This window comes from Falco punctatus (genome assembly GCF_963210335.1).
Source record: "Falco punctatus genome assembly, chromosome: 2".
NCBI lineage: Eukaryota > Metazoa > Chordata > Aves > Falconiformes > Falconidae > Falco > Falco punctatus.
The window spans coordinates 18,729,757-18,747,947 of record NC_137581.1 but is presented as its reverse complement, the minus strand read 5'-3'; positions in this window follow the sequence as shown (position 1 = coordinate 18,747,947).

Here is an 18,191-nt window from a genome sequence, read left to right as displayed (position 1 = left end):
TAATTTCGCTAGACACTTTACCTACATCAGTAGACACTGTTCCCAGTCTTTCCAGCAGGCAAAACTTCACCTCAGCCAGAACGTTGGGTCAGCACTGTGGAAAAGTACCATGGGTCGATCAGTAAATGGCAATCTTCCTCCAGGTGAATGTTGTGCTACGAATGATCTAATGCTAAAAGCCCTGGCTTATTCTTTCCACCTTCACACAGACGCCCTGTGCATCCTTGGCACTCCCTTAGACTGATCCAGCTCAGCTAACATCAGCTATCTAAATTTAGTCACCTGCTTGTCCAGGCTCTACCTGTAGCAAATAGCGAAACACCTCCAGATTCATCCCTCTTACTTTGGACAGGTATCTCAGATTGGGTTAAGTTTCCCATTTGGGGGTGCCTGTCTCTCACCCTTCATCCCTCCTTGTCTTTACACTGGGTAGGGAAGGTATCTGCTCACTTTGCCCGCTAAGATCACAGTCCTGTGTACCAGTTGTTTCTTGTCAAGTTCCTGTCTGGCACACAAAGGAGCACCTGTCCTCGGCTGGGGCACCAAGGTGCCATCATTGGACAAAGCAGACAGACAGCACTGGCATGGCCAGGAGCAATGAACAAACTGTCAAGTGACAGCACATACCCCCAAGCAAGGCACCAAGAGACCCAGCGTAGGGAGGAGGCACACACCCAGCATCTCACAGCTGCTGCACCTGCACACTTAAGCAATAAAAGTGGAAGAGCTCATTAAAGTTTTGCAAGTAAAAGGATTAGTCTAATTCTATTTTATGTTCACCTACTTAACTTAAAAAAAAAAAAAAAAAAAAAAAAAAAAAGAAAAGAAAAAGGCAGGAGTAGAAGACATTTTGGTGTTCAACATGGAACGGTGCTTCATCATAAATTCCCTGCACAGCACCAGAAATGTATGATCTGCACTTTGAATAAATATTTAACACCTAAAATGGAGACTCCAACTTTGATCAGGGACCACACTTGGGAATAAATTGTCATTGCTTTTTAAATTGCTGCAGTTAAGGTATACCAGGTTATATACAGCAGTTATATAAAGCTATATACAAAGAACAGTTTCTATGCCACCACACCAGGAGCAGAGTATGAGTTATACAACACTTAGACTGAAACACTCTGTCCAAGGGAGACCATATTCCTCACTCTGAGATTTCATATTGGACATTTATACCCTGGGCAAGAAAATGGATTTTCACAGGAATACATATTTATTGCTCTTATTCAAACACAGCATTAAGAATGTGCAAAGTATTTTTAAATACAAATTGGAATTGAATTGCCTTAACTGTTCATTGCCAGGTTTTCTCTTCCTCTGAACAAGACCACATCCAAGATATTATGGGGTTTAAAATGTTCTAATTAATCCACTGCTGTTCACTGGGAATATGCCAAAGTAGCCACAGTACCTGTTGCTTAAGGAGCACTAACAACTGGTAAACACCACTGACGTCACGGTCACTGACTCTGGGTCCTTCCACAGCAGTAAACACAACAAAATGTTACTTTCAAACTCTGTGACATATATGTGAAAATAATCACTAAGATGAAGAAAACAAAACAACTATGACAGTTTCAAGACTGTTTTATACCGCACATAGCATTACAGAACCACGTAACTACTTCCAAACACTTGGCAAATCCCTCTCAGGAGCACCAGTTCTTTCAATTTTTAGACATCTTGTGTTCCTTCTCCAGAGCCTTAAGTCATCCCAAAGTGATGTGAAAGAAACTACAAAAAAGCTAATTTCTCCGTGGTCGAAATATTTTCAGTTTCCACCAGAGAACCAGTGCAGCTGGCTGCCGTGTCCCCAGGATGGCGCTGAGACTTTCGGTGGTCTGGAGGGGGAAGATGTCACAATGTCACCTACTAAATTGGTGAGTTAACGCTCTACAGCAGGCAGATGCTTTCCAGCTGTCTCCAAGGCAAGCTGAGCTGAGTTTCCAGATTTGTGCAGCAGAGCCGGTGCATCTGCAACCCGCACACAGAGCCGTGGGGCACGCGGTGGGTCCGATGTGCTGCAGGTGCAGCACCTCCCTGAGCGTGCCCTGCACACAGCATGGGCACACGCACTGCAGAAACCCCAGCCATAACCTTGCAAACCCAGGAGAAGGCAGCTCACCGGGGTAGGTGGGGAGCCTGGCAGGAACCAGTCACACAGCCCCTCATCAGATGCCACAGGACCTTGGGACCTCAGCTTTCCATCCTATCCGGACAGTGCTCGTCTGGCACAAGTTTGGGTTTGCTTTGTTTTCTTTCCCCAGGACCAAGACACCACTAAGTGTGTGGGCAGTTTTACCTGTTATGCTGCCCCAGTGCCATTCCTCCTGGAAAGCTTCAAAGAGGAGAGAAAGGAATGAGTAAAACCACTTCCCTCTCTCTCTTAACAGAAGATAGGTATGGGCTTACTATGCCATTCCAAAGGGAAAAAAAAAAATTATTTCCCAATGAAGCGTGTACCTGCAACTGCTCCCCCAAAGCCTTTCACCTCCCACCAGCACCTAGAGACCAAATTGGAAAGCCTGTGATTCTGTCCATAGTTCCCATGTCATGAGCACAGGTAATAACTGGAGTTACTGAGGGTGATATCCTATCACTTTGATTAAGACAGCGTACCCCAGGCCTTTATCAGATATGAGAAATGTTTCCATTCATGCTTCTAAGGACATTGGCCCAGATGCAGGAAGGTTTTCAGCTCCTACCTCTCACCAAAAGCAAAGGTTTTATTCAGGCATCGCCTGCCTGCCCCATTGTTCATTGCAAGCAGACTTCCACAAACACATTTTCTTTACCCCAGACTCTGTGTATAGCTCATTTCTAGCCATAGGCATCTGATCCATTAAGCTTTACATTCCAGCGAGCAGGCTTTCAGCCTTCAAGGCATGGCACCATTTGATGCCAAGAGTCTCTGGAGCGCCAGAAATCCCTCAAGCCATCACTGCCATTTCCAGCAAGGGAGACAGGGGCATGATTCGGCCACGGCTGCCCCCGCCAGCGACAGACCCCCATGGCACCCACTCTGCCTTGCCAGGGCTGCCGGGGGGACCCTGCTCACCTCCAGCAGAGGCTTCCCCTGAGTCCCATCAGCCAGGCAGGATGGAGCCCCTTGGGGGAGCCACAGGTAATGTACTCCAGCTCAGGAACTACTGGTGCTGAGAGGAGCCCCAGGTCTCAAAGGCCTTTGGAAAAAGGTGCTGAGAGCCATCATCCCTGTGCTGAGGCTGAGAAGCCCCATCACCTCCAGGCTGACAAAGGAGAAAGCCTGCAGGTTACCCAAACCAAGACCTAGTCAACATTAAAGGTCAATTGCCACAAGACTGTGCTCACGATAAAATAGGAAGCTACTGGGAAAGGGATGATAATATCAGCTTCATAAAGATTTACCAAAAGAGAGCATTGCCAAGGGAAAACATGAGTTCAGTTTCATAAACAAATTCCTCACCCAGACTAACAGAAACAAAATCTTTTCTTGATGATTTTTTGCATTTGGGCAGAAACAGAAACCTTTCTGTAAATGTTGAGGGGATTCTCTCTTCTCTTGCAGCTGCTCCAAGCATCAAGGGAGATAAGATTACATCTGAGAGCGAGAAGAGGTCAAGTATTAGCAGAATGCTAATTGTCTGGAGAGGATGCTGCAGCCACCTGCCAGAGCAGGGGACCGACGCCAGTGGCCAGAGATGTTCCCTGTGGGACAACTCTGCTTTTTCACTCCCCCTCTGACATGAGCTCCTGGAGGCACAGCTGGGATTTGACAAAACTAAGAGGGCTACAGCAAAGCAACACAGAAACAAAGATAAGTTCAGCTCATAGGAAGGTAACGAAGATTGCAGGAGCTAGCGAGCACTTTCTTTGGTGCCTGCTCAGCTTCTTAGCCCCTGTGAGTGACCTTACTAGAGCAGTAAGAGATGCAGAAGACCATGCTCAGGAATGGGAGTTACCTGCTGCAGGTAAGCAGATTGGAAACTAAGAAACCCATCCCGTGTCGGAGACACCTGGAACCTCTTCAGCCTGCCCTGAGCACACACCCACTGTTTGCCCACTCTCAAACACGAAGCAACACAGAAGCAGGGCACAGTGTTCTAAAAACAAGTTCAGAAATCCCACCAAGCACCGGTGCGGTTCACGGCACGAGTGGGTCCCACGGGAGGGGAGGAAGCACCGGCAGCGGACGGGATGCCACAGGCGGGTGCGAGAAAGCTGCTGCAAAGGCAGAGCTCCAGCCGCTGCAGACGCTGGCAGAGCTCTGCAGAGCACAGAGCTCATTTGAAGGCTGGAGAGAGAAATGAGAACAGGAATCAATTACAGAAAAACAGATAGAGCTTGTACCTGCCACAAATGAAAGAAAATTGAAAAACAGTCACAGCCTTCAGTAGTAATAAAAAGAAAATGGTTCAGTCTGTGGATGAGAGGCTGAGAGCAGACCCTGCAGAAGCACACAAGGAGAAGGCAGGGCTGCTCCACTTCGCTCTTTGCAGGAGAACAGATGTGCTGTGGGTAAAGCTCACCTGCAATTTTCAATGAAATCCTTTAACCTTGTCATCATGAACATTTCCCTTCTAGAGAAATACAACAAAAAATCAAATGTATAAACTGAAAACACAGGGAAATCTTTGCCAGAGTCATTCAAAGCACTGGAGGAAGTTTGGAAAGATAATTCTTTATGGCAAATTGGGAGACAGATCTATAAAAGATCAGACAGCAGAAAATTAGTGGTGGGATCCTTCTGATGAGATGGCTATACCTGAGCTAACTGTCCCTGTGTGCTCACCAGAGGGTTTTCATGGAGACAGGGTCCCCATGTCATTCCCTCTTCCTCTCGCCTGTGAACAGTGGGAAGCACGTGCATGGGAAATGGGAAACATGAGTTATGGGAAAAAATGGTTGTTATATATAAGGCAAGAAGCATGATTATATCAGAGAAGCTGCACCATAAGATACCACAGGTGGAAGATGTGAGGTTTCCTGACTCACCTGTACTTATCTGTGCGATCTCAATAACCTCTTCTCCAGAGCGTTTCTAAACAAGGTTGCACATGGCACACACACGCACACACGTCTGTGCTGGTTAGAGGGTGATTGACAGTGAAAAATTGAAGTGTTGCAGTCGTTCTCTAGATATTTCACTGACAGACAGAGACGTGTGTATGTGACAGAGCACGAAGTAATTATACACGTCTAGGTCTTCACTCTTTCCAGCCTCGGCTGCTTGGCGGTTTCCTCAAGTTGTCTATGTCTGCAGCCAAGTTTTAATCACTGTTAAATCACACCATATGACTTGTGCTGTGGAGCACTTTGTCAACATCAAAAATAAATATTATTCCCACAAGGAATCCAGCTGGCCTCTATTAGCTTTCAGAATATATCAATTAAAGTGTTAATCTGCTGTCCAATGATAAAAGCCGTCATCCCATCAGCTTCTAGAAGATCAATACAACTGGATAATATGAAATATTCACCAATTTATTTTCCTGGCAAATGAAACAATATGGCAATTTTAATGGGACCATAAAGTAAATATTATCAACTCTGAAGAAGACCCAAACCTAAACAAAACTAGTTGTATATGTTCAATCAACATTTTTCAACAGCTGCAAGCTTCTTTCTGGTACTTCTCATTGCAGAGAAATGACACTTGTATAACAGCAGCAATACCACTAACGTAGCTAATCCTAGTCCTGAGCTTCAAGTTATGCATTACATGGCAAAGCCATCCTTACACTTCTGAGGAGTTATCTCCTAGTGTTACCTTGGTGCCAAGGAAATCTGTATGCAATACTAGAAAAAAAACCACCCAAAATAACAAAAATTTGCATTTGCCCTCAATCCCTCCACTGTATCTTATTTCTGATGAGAGTAGCTATTAATGTTCACTTCTTTAGAAGCCCCATGCATTTCATGGCCATCTGAGCAGCAGCTGAAACTCCTTGAAGCAGGTTTTCTGCTCTTATGCCTCATTTTGAGACTCAGTTTGAGTCTTTTCCATAATAAGGAACAACACAAGTTTTGCTGCGTGATGCCGGGGGATGCCTGTGCCCCTGGAAAGCAGATGTGAGCTCCAGCATAGGAGAGCCTTGCTTTCAGAACAACACCGCCCAGGACACACGACTGGGAATCAAATAAGAGGTTGCTGCCCCATGAAAACATCTCACAGAAATACTGCTACACACAAAAGGAAAATCCTGGGAAAATCTCTCATCAGCCCTAAAATGGATTGTGAATCAGCTCAGCTAAACTGACAGAGGTACAAAATGCTACAAGAGCGTCTCAGCTGTGTCAGGGTCTGTTATCGCCTGCTATAAAGCACTTGTCAAACCAGAAGAAAAGCTGAGACAAAGGCAGATTTCTCATATCACTGGTGAGAACACATTTGCATTACTGCTCGCAATAAATGATCATTAGTATGAAGTGTTTGAATATACACTGAGAAGCAGCAGCAAGCTCGCAGGCAGGGCAATAACACCACAGATCACCATGAACCAGAGGGATTCACAGTACTCAAAGCCCATCCTCCGCTACAGGGCACCCCCTTCCCCACCTGCCCCCGCTCCCAGGCAATGCCCATCTGTTTTGGTTTCCAGTCCCTGCATCTCCTGCACTGAAGACTCCAGGTTTTTGCTCATGTTTTGCATTCACGTACTGAGCAGACAAGCCCACAGCTGCTCTAAACTGACACAGCTCCACTGGGGCAATGCTGGTAGCCACCAGCTACATTTCTGGACAGGGAAGGGACAACACAGAAGTCTCTTGGTTCAGGCAAGCAGGGTTTGTCCTTTTGTCTTTCTAAACGGACCTTCCTCCCAGGCTGCTCCTCAGAGGCTGAAAATACTCCTCTGGGGACACGGCCACTGGTGCCACCTGCTCTGCACATTTCTCCTAGGTGGAGGATGGGCTCAGAAACAGCCTGCCTGCATCCATGTCTTCTTTTTGGCAGAGCCTCTCTTAGGTTTAATAAACAATAATTAAGACCAGTGCCAGAGCAGGGATCAGGATGGGTTTTTCACATCTGAGCTCAGGTTTTGCAGATGCAAAAATCAATCCCTCGTCTCATTCCAAGAGTTTCTGCATCCTTGTCTTGCCAGCCACCAACTTCAATGACAAACCTCTTGTTTGCTTCAGGAGAGAAAGCAAAATGAACTTGGAGTGAGCTCAGAGGCTACATTCAATGCTAATGCATATTGCCATTGCCTACAATAGCTCCAGAGCAAGGTCCTGCCTTGAATATTTTCAGACCATGATCAAATCTGCTTTATAGACAAAGGAACTTTCTGTTTTCTCTCCTGAATATAGGGCACCTTTGAATAGCTTCTCGTTTTTAACATTACAATGAATTATAACCCCTTTGTGGTTCTGTGTAATTACTTCTGCAGTTGAATTGCATATGTATCAAGTGCAAAATCCTGAAAGAATAACAGATACAGAAACTGTTCCTAAACAAAAAGTACAGGCTGGTAAAATTAACCAGTCACCTTTGCAGTTTCATTTCCACATGTACAGTTACAGTCAAAGCGTGCCAGAAAACAGCCAAGTACTTTTCCCTCCTTTAAAAATCATTTCTCCACCAAATACAGAAAACCCTTTAGCAAGGCCACCAATCAAGTGACGAGAAAGCAATTAGTGCTGTCCTTGCTAATTTACAGATTTATTTTTGTCAGCGGCTGATTATTGCTGAATTCTTGCAAAGCTATAAGAAACTCGAAAGCGTCTCAGCACACAGCCTGACCTGAGCACGCTTACCTCCCAGCGCAGCAGCTGACACAGAGCACCATTTTCTGCCCGATAGCCCTCGCACAGCCCACCGCCACCTGGCTGGTGCGGCTGCTCAGGACACCAGATTAAACAGAGAAGTCTTAAAGCAGAATTTGGTTTGGGTAGTATATTTTTCTTGATAAGCCATAGAGAAAAAAATTCAAGTGGTCTAAAGTCAACAAAAATGCTTTTTCCTATAGATCAACCACGGCATTTTCTGGGACAGCACAGGTAGCCTCCCAGAGGGCAGTAAAAGGCTGTAGCACAATCTTGCCCAGTGTGTCACTTGTGCACGCTTTGTCTCACTGAAATGGCCACATGTCCCCTCCAGACCGGGCTCAGCTATGCTGAAAGCAGCCCCACAAACCCCATCCCTTATCAGCTGATGCTTTTGAAAGCCAAAAAGACAGAGGATTTGCTGTACAAGCAAATAACACATTTCCCCAAGTGTCCCAGCTAGCCACATCACCATCAACCCGGCTTCCACATCCCGCATCATCTTTTTGAAGACAGATGGTAGATAGGCAGGCAGACAGACAGAGCAAGCCCCACCATCGCTGGTGAGGCAGGGCAGGTCTCCACAGTGCAGCAGTGCCGCACACCTCCAGCAACGAGAGCAGAGCAGCCCTGACACACCCTTGCAGAACTCCACCGGTGGTTTCCCATGGCTCTTAGCTCTGAGGTTACTGCCCGTAGATGAGCACCCTGCACTGGAAGGGGAAAAACCGACACCATGACTGTAACAGCTTTAAATGCTCCTGATCCTGCCATGCTTAAGTGCTGGTACATCTGCAGTCATGTTCTCCAACAACGTCAGCTGCCTGGAGAAAGCCAAGGAGCAAGGAGACAACCCCAACTCCTTGTCCACATGCAAGGGTGGTGGTGTAATTGTGCTTCAGCACTGGTGTTGCTGAAAAGCCCTGGCAGCTTCCTCCTTTCAGGATGGGAAAGGCCTCAGGGGAAGGTAGAAATGAGCAAGAGTCCATTGACAGACCAGTAAAGCTAGGAGAAACTGGGATTTTGAAGGACAATGTGCATTATAGCACTAGACTGGAGCGGACCTTGTCCCTCGTCCCAGCTCACCACAGCAGCAGGACGTGGTCAGGACTCCTCCCTCACCAGGCCACCAGTGAAACGTGCATCTGTTTCACCCTTCCTCCCTCCAAGACCTGGGCATCCAGCCCTCCCCCTTCCAGCCCCACACACAGTTAAGCTCTGCAGGGTCATGGTCAGCCCCTTTTTCTTGGCTGGGTTCACTCTCCTGACTGTGTCTTTGCAAGAAAACTGAGCAAGAAAAAGGCTCTCCCAAAGCCTTGTTACCAACCTCTCCTCCCTCCAGCCTCCCATGCAGGGATTACCTACTTGGGCTTTTTAAGAAACCCAATAGCCACACTTAAGGTGACATCAGTAGCTGAAATCCTGCTCTCCTCTCCATCTGGGCCTCCCCACCATTGCCGATACAACTGAACCACTGCCTGGAAAGCAACAGCAGCTCTCCAAAGCTGTCCCCGAGACAGTCTCACTGGCTCTTTTCACAAGTTTTGGCTAAATATAGGTCCTTGAACGCAGTTCCAACCAGTAAGTGCTGCTCTGCATGAGCACAGGTGACAGGTCAAAAGCTGGGGGATCATTTCCGAGGAGCTGGGGTCGAAAATGGAGCTTTTTTCAGAAGCATCAGCCCTGAGGCTACCTCTGCTCTTAACAAATCAGCAGGGCGTTTATTGCTGACCTTGAGGCACAGAAAGTGCCAAACATTTCGAAGAGTTGACCCAGTGACTTTCAGATGCTTCAAGCGGTACTTAAAGCACTATAATAAATACACAGAGAGGTCCTCGTTCATTCTGCCATTTTCAAATGAGGGTAGTGGGTTGATGCCAGGCGTTCTTCAGGCACTGATGTGCACGAGAGAAGATTAACAGCAGGCTCTCCTAAGGCACACAACAGACTTGGTGTCTCCTTTTGGAACAAGCGCCAGAGGCACCTGTGGGGAAAGACCATTGCATCAAAGACCCACGTTCTCTTCCTAGCTCTGCTGCTGGCTCAGCATTCACCTGGGGTCATCAAAATCATCAACCTACTCAGAAAACAAGTGTAACATGCTGCAAAACAGGATCCTCAAAACCCTCAGCAGAGACTGTGCACTTTCATTAGCTGCAGCTGAATCCCAGACCAGCAAACGGCAGCTGAAACACCTATTTTTAATTGAAATGAGCCATGCTAGACAGATTTTCATTACTGTTCATACATAACACTAAAGTTGCTCTTTATAGGGTAATCATCCACTAATCTGATCATGATCGTGGCTTTCTTAATGATGTGGCAACTTGATGCAACATTTTCAGTAAAGTGAAAAATTTCTCCTCTTTCTCCAAGTCGGTTGTTGTTCATTTCCATTCACTGTAATCTTTCTTACACTGTGCATAACATCAGCCTTTTAAGAACTTGTATCATTTTCTCAACGCTTGACCAGAAGGCTCAGCATCCATGTGGGGCATCACTTGTCCAGACGGCACCTGTTGCACTAGGGATGCACTCCAGACCTGCGAAATAAAATCAGGATGTTTTCTGAACAGTTATCACAGTGGATCAGAGACCACCCAAGGACAGTGGTCCCACCGGAGGGGATGCTGAGTGTTAGGGAGCATACCTGCTCCTTCACTCGTTACCCTCTGCTTCGCTGAACCTTACACACTTTTCAGAGGTCACATGTAATGGGCAGCAGTGAGAGCTGGCAGTGCAGAGGTGACATGTTCCTCACTTCAAGCACACGTGAACCATGACGAATCTGCAAAGTAGTTATAAAATAAATGCACAGAGAACCGAAGACACTGTCCACAGATAGCCAATTAACACTGTGCAGATGGTCCATGAGAGCTTCCTGGACACAGACTCTGACCTTGAAGTACACAAGGACTAATGTGGGGGAAGCTCTGCCTCTGGTGAGAGTACCCTGGCTCTGACCTAGGAGTCAGCAACACCACATTTCAGGAAAGATCAACCTCACCCAGACACACATATGGGAGCACTGCCGGAGCTTTGCAGCACCATCCTTTGCCCTGCATGGCTCCAGTCATCCTCAGGGAGACCTCTCAGCCCGGCTTTGAGGGCTGTGCTTGGAGTGGGCACGGCAGTTGCTCTGGGAACAAAACCAGACAGCCAAGAGAGGTCAGGGCGGCTGTAAATAGGTGCTGCAGTGGGTGAATAGCCTGCCTGCTGGGCCTGGCTGCCCGGCTAGCCCCGGCTGCCCAGCTAGCCAGTGGAGGTGTTGGTGCTGGGATGCTGTAGCAGGAGATGAGACAACTCGCGGGAACACAACAGGCGTTACAGAGACCGCTGTGACAGGCAGGGCACAGCCGCCACCACGGTGGCAGACAGGCCAACACCAGCTCCCTGCCAGCCCTCAGACCGCTGCTGGCCCCTCACTGTGGGGGGACCGCAGATGTTTTGCTGGGCTGCTCCACAGCAGGTACTGCCTGTCAAATAGGTGGCAAAGCACAGTAAGACACAGCAGACTAGGAAAGGGGGAGGTAGGGGCTGAGAGCAGAGGAGGGAGGGTATTTTAGATGATTTATCATAGGGGATCAGACACTGAGCTTTGTATTTCCCTAATAAAACATTCAGCACATGCTTTTGTGGTGTTACTTGTTCCTGCAGAATCTGTGGCTGCTGCAGTCACATACATTAACTGAACGCAGAATGGATGCTAACATCTCTGCAGAGCTAAATAGACAAGCTCATATTTTCACTTAGTTGAGAAAAACTGCCCCACTTAATGCTTTATGACTTGAGTGACAGAAAGAAAATTTCAGTGTCTGTGCAGGCAGTCAGGAGTAGATGGGAAAAATTATGAATATTTACAATACAGAGGAGAACATTTAGGTGAGATATTGAATATTACCCACCAGAAATGTGAGCGTGAATTGTTGTTAAATGTCTAAGACCTTACGTTATCGCAGAGAGAGTCATATTTTTAACATTCAAAATAATTTTGAGTAGCTAATGCAATGAAAGAGCTTATATTAAGCATACAGTCTTGCAAAATGGCATAGTTGGCTAATCACACTTGTCAAATAACCAGAGAGGAGTTGACCAAATTTCAGGAAAAAATGAAGTGACTGCATTGACACTGGCCACCGTGGCAGCCCTGGGGGACAATTGCATATGCCTGTTCCCCATGGCTGCACCTGCAGGACAGGAACATCCAGAGCAGACAGCTGCTGATGTCCAGGAGAGAACATTTCCCCAAGGCCAAACCTCCCCAAGCCACCTCTGAGGGGCCCAGCCAGACTACAGTAGGCAGGAGACACTGGCCACCTCCCACCCCAGTGTCTCACCCCTTTTGTCTTTGCTGTCCATGGTGGTTTTTACTCCTTGTCCTGCCAAGGGTCTCCCAGCACTTGCTATATTTCTGTGCCATGTGTCTCCATGCAGACCCCACACCGCTGCAGACCCCAATGTTAGGGGCTTAGACATTGTCCCTTAGCGGAGCGATGCTGCTATCCAGGTCCCACCCTGGGGGGGATTGTGGCAGCTGCTCAGCCCTGGGCAGAGGGGGTTTGCAGCAGTGTGAAGGTGGCCAAGTCCTGCATTTCCGTCCTTCGCTTCCACCACATGAACTAGAGGATAGAAACAAGAACTTCAGATGCTTAACAGGATAAAGTCGGTGGGGGAGAAAAAGAGAGCTTAATGCAGAATGTTACCCTCCCTTGCTTTTATTTGGCACGTTTCTGGAGGAGAGCTGCTCTTTTAGCCAGGCAATTCTGCATCACTAACAGCTTGGTATTGTTTATGCTGAAATTAAGTGCTGAAGAAGCAAATCATTTTGCAGAAAGTGTATCAGCATCTACAAGAAGAGGCAGAAAGAGTAAATGGGCTTAATTAGTCACTAGACAAGGAACTAGATTAGCGCATTCTTAGACATATTTAAGAAATGCAAGCTCTTCATCCTACCCAGCGCACTTGATTCCTTATGCTGGAGAACTCATCTTTATAAAGATGACTGAACAGCTGCGTGGGTCACAGACCATCTACCCCAGCAGCCACAGAGCAGATGCTGGACGAGAGCACAGCCTGAGGGAAGGCAGCAGTGGAGGCTTTCCCCTGCACACTCAGCTTCCCCTGCACGCCGATCCCTTGCAATCCACTCCACTGGCTTTCTGCTAGGTGTAAGATTAAGAAAACAAATTTATGGAGTTAAAAAAAAAAGAAAAAAAGAAAAGGTGTCAGTGAGGATTTAGGCTTGAAAGAAAGCTCCTGGTCCAGCCCCTGATAGCTGACATCCTCATGTCACCTTGTCACTGCCTTACGTTGCAGCACACAGGTTTGCCAAGGCAAGTCAGCCAGAGCCCTGTGCTTCTGCTAGGGACTGTTTCTGCCCTGTGACAGGGGAGGGAAGGTTTTGGCAAGATGGTGCCAGAGACAAACTTGATAGCTCCCACAGGGCTACCGGACGTTCTTATTTCCCTGATGTAGGATGGAGAGATTTACAGAGGAAGACTAAAATTTGTCAGATAAAGAAAAATATCATTCTTGGTTGCTTGGGGAAAGAACAGGGCTCGTGCGCTGCTCTGTGTGTTTCAGACAGTGTAAGAGCGAAACAGGATATTTGGTGCTCACCATAACCTCACTGGTTATGAACCATTGTTTGTTAACTGTGTCCCAGGTCCCCAACACATAACCATCCCTGCGGGTCAGGACCACTGAGGGCAGGTTTAGCAGCATCCATGTAGGAATTGTGCCATTTATCATGACCTGGGAACTGCAAGCAGCACATCTGGTTTCCCTTCCAGGAACAGGATCCATCTGCAACATGAATGCAGTCATTTGAGCGTGCGATTTCGTATGGGATGACACCAAATCATTTACTGAAGTCACAGCATTTCCCCGCACTCACTAATGACCATTTCAGCCAAAACCAATCAGGTTAGCGTTGTACAGACACTGAGTGTTTGTTAAAAGGTAAAACCCTAAATTATTGGGAAGCTGACGCAGGGTAACAGAAGGTCCTCTTACACAAACCAAAACAAAATCAATTCCAGTGTTTTCCACAAAGGCCTGGGAACATGCCCAAATAAATAAAAACTGTGCTCAGGACAGTGACATAAAAAACCTGTAACCTGCTGAAATGCAATTTGTTAAGAGGTTTGTTGTGACCAGCAAACTTAAATTCAGTTCCTAAGCTATCTTCATTAGCTTTCACTGAACTCATGGAATAAAAACAAGCTGCATTTCAGTGTAATCAAATGCAGTTGGTGGGAAGGATCACACCAGTGCGGCCATTAAACATAGAGATCAGAGGAACTGTTTCACTTCCATATGGAGTGCAGCACAATGTCTGTATGATGGACTTGCAAGAAATTGACCCAGATTCCATTTCACCGTAACTGTGATAAGCTCAAGCACATCAACACTGGTAACTGCAAGTTCAATTTACAGCCTGTACTTACACATGGCTCTTTTGTAACAGCTTCGGTTTAGCATCAGAGGGACACGCTGTGCGTGACAGAGAGGACTTCGGTAGCCCTGGAGAGGTCACAACCAGCAATACTACCTTCCTCCAGGATCATGCATGTGATCAGGAGAACAATGCTCATTAGTTTCCTCTTGATGCACCTGAAATCTCAGTATGGCTACTTCTCAACTCAAAAAGGATTTAAAAGACTGCATGACAAAACTAAATTAGTTTAATTAAACTTATCCATATTTTATAGTCAAAACACATCTCAGATGATGTGCAAAACTTACAGATAGCATCTACCCAAGAGATTCCACTCCTAGGTAAATCCACTAGCTGATAGCCCAGTGTAATTTAAGCAATCATTTTTACATGACTGAATCTGATGAATGTTTTTCTTTGTGAAAAATGGCTCCTGACCAGACATGGACAAAAATAGGAAAAGCACAAGGCATTCCTGGAACAGATCAACTTCTCTCTATGCATTTAATCACAGCAATACCTCCTAACAGGTCTGAAAAGAATCTTCTCCTGCATTAGCTTTCTAATGCGTTGATGTTTTTGATTGACTCATTTGCCTTTGAAGTTTGGGGAGTACTTCATTATAGAAGTGTTGTCATGGTACAGACTAAAGCCTTGATAGCAATTTTTATGATTTACAAAGACGACAGCAATGCAATTTTCTGGCATCTAGTTCTACCTTTTAAAGATAAAAACTTGCAGAACCTTCTGAGAATAAAACATTAATCTGAAAGGATGAGACTAAATTCAGAGGAGCTGCAAACACTAGAGAAGAGAGCAATAAAACAAAGAAATCTAATGAAATATGGTCCAAAAGTGAAGGTAATAGTCTTTTCTTACTAAAACTATTGATTGGAAATTGTATTTCACTTGCAGTTAAGATGTGTTCTGAATTGTCTAGCTTGAAGCAAGCTGGGTGCAAGAATTGGCTACGCCCTGCTCGAGGTCCCTATCAGATTAACAGCAAAAGCAGCTGCTGCACAAGAAAGTGTTACTGTCCTTCAGCTGCCTGTTGCCAGCCCTCTGCCCAGTTAGCAAAATGGATGGTGTAAGGATTCATCTGTATCAGGAAAGAACCAACCAGCTTCATTTAAACCTCAGGTTATTAGTCAGAGGACAGCTACGGCGTAGGGCAGCGACCTCCAGCATAAAAGCAGCAGCATCCTCCTAAACCACAGTGGCCATTTCTGCAGCAGCAGCCTCCCGCAGCTTACCAACCCTGCTACAAGGCACAGTCAGTCTCTCACAATAAATAAGCATTAATCAGGTCAAACTAGAGAGCAGTACGATAAGGAAAAATACCCGTTTGCAACCTTTACTAAGAGACATTTTCTTCTTTTGTTTTCTATCAGTTTAATCACACGTATCCAGGATTATAGAAACCCACAGGGTCACTTAAGTATCTTCAGATCTTGTACTATTTTTTATAGTCTGAATTGTATGTTCTGTACCACAGCTCTCTGGTTTTTAATGTTTTGCTTCAGGCATTTCTCTCTCTCTACAAGTTTGGCCAGACAGCAGGATGCACCACTGCATGCTCTCGCTGGACTCAGTCAGTTACAGGAGGCATAAAAATTATTCTTCATTTCTATTCATATAATATCTTAAAAAATAGCAATTTTAAATGTTAAATATTAATTTGCAACCACTTCTGTTAGAGCCTAGATTTCTTATACTATTCACATGATTTAATATGCTGCATCAGTAAGGCAAAGTGAACACCTAACAGAAATTTCTATGATGCTGAGACAGAACAGTATCTTTGCAATGACACATTTTATAAGCCTCATGAAAATATGCAAGCTGGACACCTTTGGTAGCTAGCACATTTTGTGTCAGTCTACTTAATCTAAAAAACCCAAACCCTACAATGCTTTCATGACTTTTACCTGACTCCCAGTTTCCACCCAAAAGAGGCTTCAAACAAATGGTGGTAATAAACTATCCAGTAAACATATGCCTCTATTATTTCGTATGCAACAAAGAGAAAATTTGACTCTAAATATAAGCCCACTAAAGTATACCATTATATAAGTGCCTGATGTATAGCTTCAGAATTAGCTAAATGTACTAGATTTAGTTTTAGCACTATACCCAGCTATAAATCAACACACTGGAACCGTTCTAGCAGCAAGAGGAAATCAATCACTGTTAATATAAAGTACAAATTCAAAGTAATATGAAAATTCATTATTTCAAACAAGATTTCCTGCTCGGCAATTTCAGGATTTCTCCTCACCAATGGCCTTTGAAAATACTCACCACCATACTCAGATCTTGCTACTGCTACTAATGGAGTCCCCAGAGAGGACTCTTGCTCCCCTGCTTGTGGAGGGCTGCAGCCTATGGGGGCGAGAAGCCCAAAATCCACCCCAGGGCGCTCACAGCACCAGGCACTACAACACATGAAGGTTAGGGTCCTGCACAGAAGGCAGTTCAGATGCCAATGGGAAGATGCTCTTGCTAAATCAGAAGTGATTTAGGATTTGTGGATTCAACTACGTAAAGTCATCAATGAAGTCTTTGATTACAGGCAAGCCAAACGATTTCCACACTTCCATTTCTCCTGCATAAAGCCAGGATTATAATGTATGCGAGGTAAAAACTTGCAAAAGCTTGGGATTTCTTCTGATGCTGCAGCAGCACATGCTGTATCTGGGACCAGAATAAAGGATGACGATGGGTGGCACCCCCAGCTGGCCCCACTCCACCTGCACACACACACGCCAGGTCTTCTGGCAGCAGGTTGAGAGCTCCACGGGTGTGAAATGCAAACGAGCTCCCTGGAAAATACCCTTCAGTTAAGTCAATCCTCACATTTCTAAGATTAATACACATTTTGTGTGCTTTGCACTTTTTTTCTTACTCCAGAAGCACAGCTAAAAACAGGGCTGGTAAGGAGCCCCTTAAACCCGATCTACAGCTGACAGGCACAATGACTCAGAACCACAGCCATTGCCTCAAAACGCTGAATGCTGGCTTTTTTTTTTTTCTTCTCCTTGTTCTTTCTAGCACACACAGTAGTTCACAGTTCTTAGATACACTCATCACATGGAGCATCTGCCTTAAGTCCCTTCCCTCTCCTTTTTCACAAGGCTCCATTCTTGTGGGAGTCACGCTCTAGATACACACCATCCCCTCAAGGACAGCCACGTCTGAAGTAGATGGGCAAACTCTGTAAGGATTCGAGAAACAATGGCTCTGTGACAGACAACACAAGTACATTAGAAACTCCATTATCCCAAAATACAAAAGAGCACTTGAAAAATTACTTCATACTTCATTACTTTAATGAAAACATCACAAGAATAGAAATGCAGCACGCTCTTCCAATATACATACTTTTTTAGTCTTACTCACTGGGTAAGAATACTTCCCTCACATCCCAGCACACAAATACAATATTCCAGTAAGAAACAGTAAATCTTTTGGTTTTTTACTTACTTGCCCCAACAAACTGTGTCCAACGTTCTACATCAGGTGATGTACAAGACAAAGGATCACCAAAGTACACTATGAATACCTCTGAATAAGATGCATACAACAGCATATGTAGTATCACCTACATCCCACTCATCTCTCAATAGCTTTCTGCTGTTGGTGCTCCTTGCACTGAAGTTTACCACCTTCCTCCATGACTGCAGGAGCAGGACCTCTGTTATCCCAGCGCAGGGGCACGTGCCGACACCGCTCATCACATTCACTACAGCCATTCACACGATGGAGCCCAAGCACAGTCACAACAGCATCACAGCAGATCCTTCTTCATTAACAGATTCATCAGCGATACTATTTCCAGATCGCAGTATTTTGCCCACCATGGCACCACAGACTAAACAACCCTGTGCTTCAGCTGCCAGGCAGGTCCCATCTTTCACGTTTAGCTGTTTGTGAAACTCGGTCATTTCTTCTCATTCCACATTGTCAGGAAGGAGCGCATGGCGGATGTGCTCTGCCT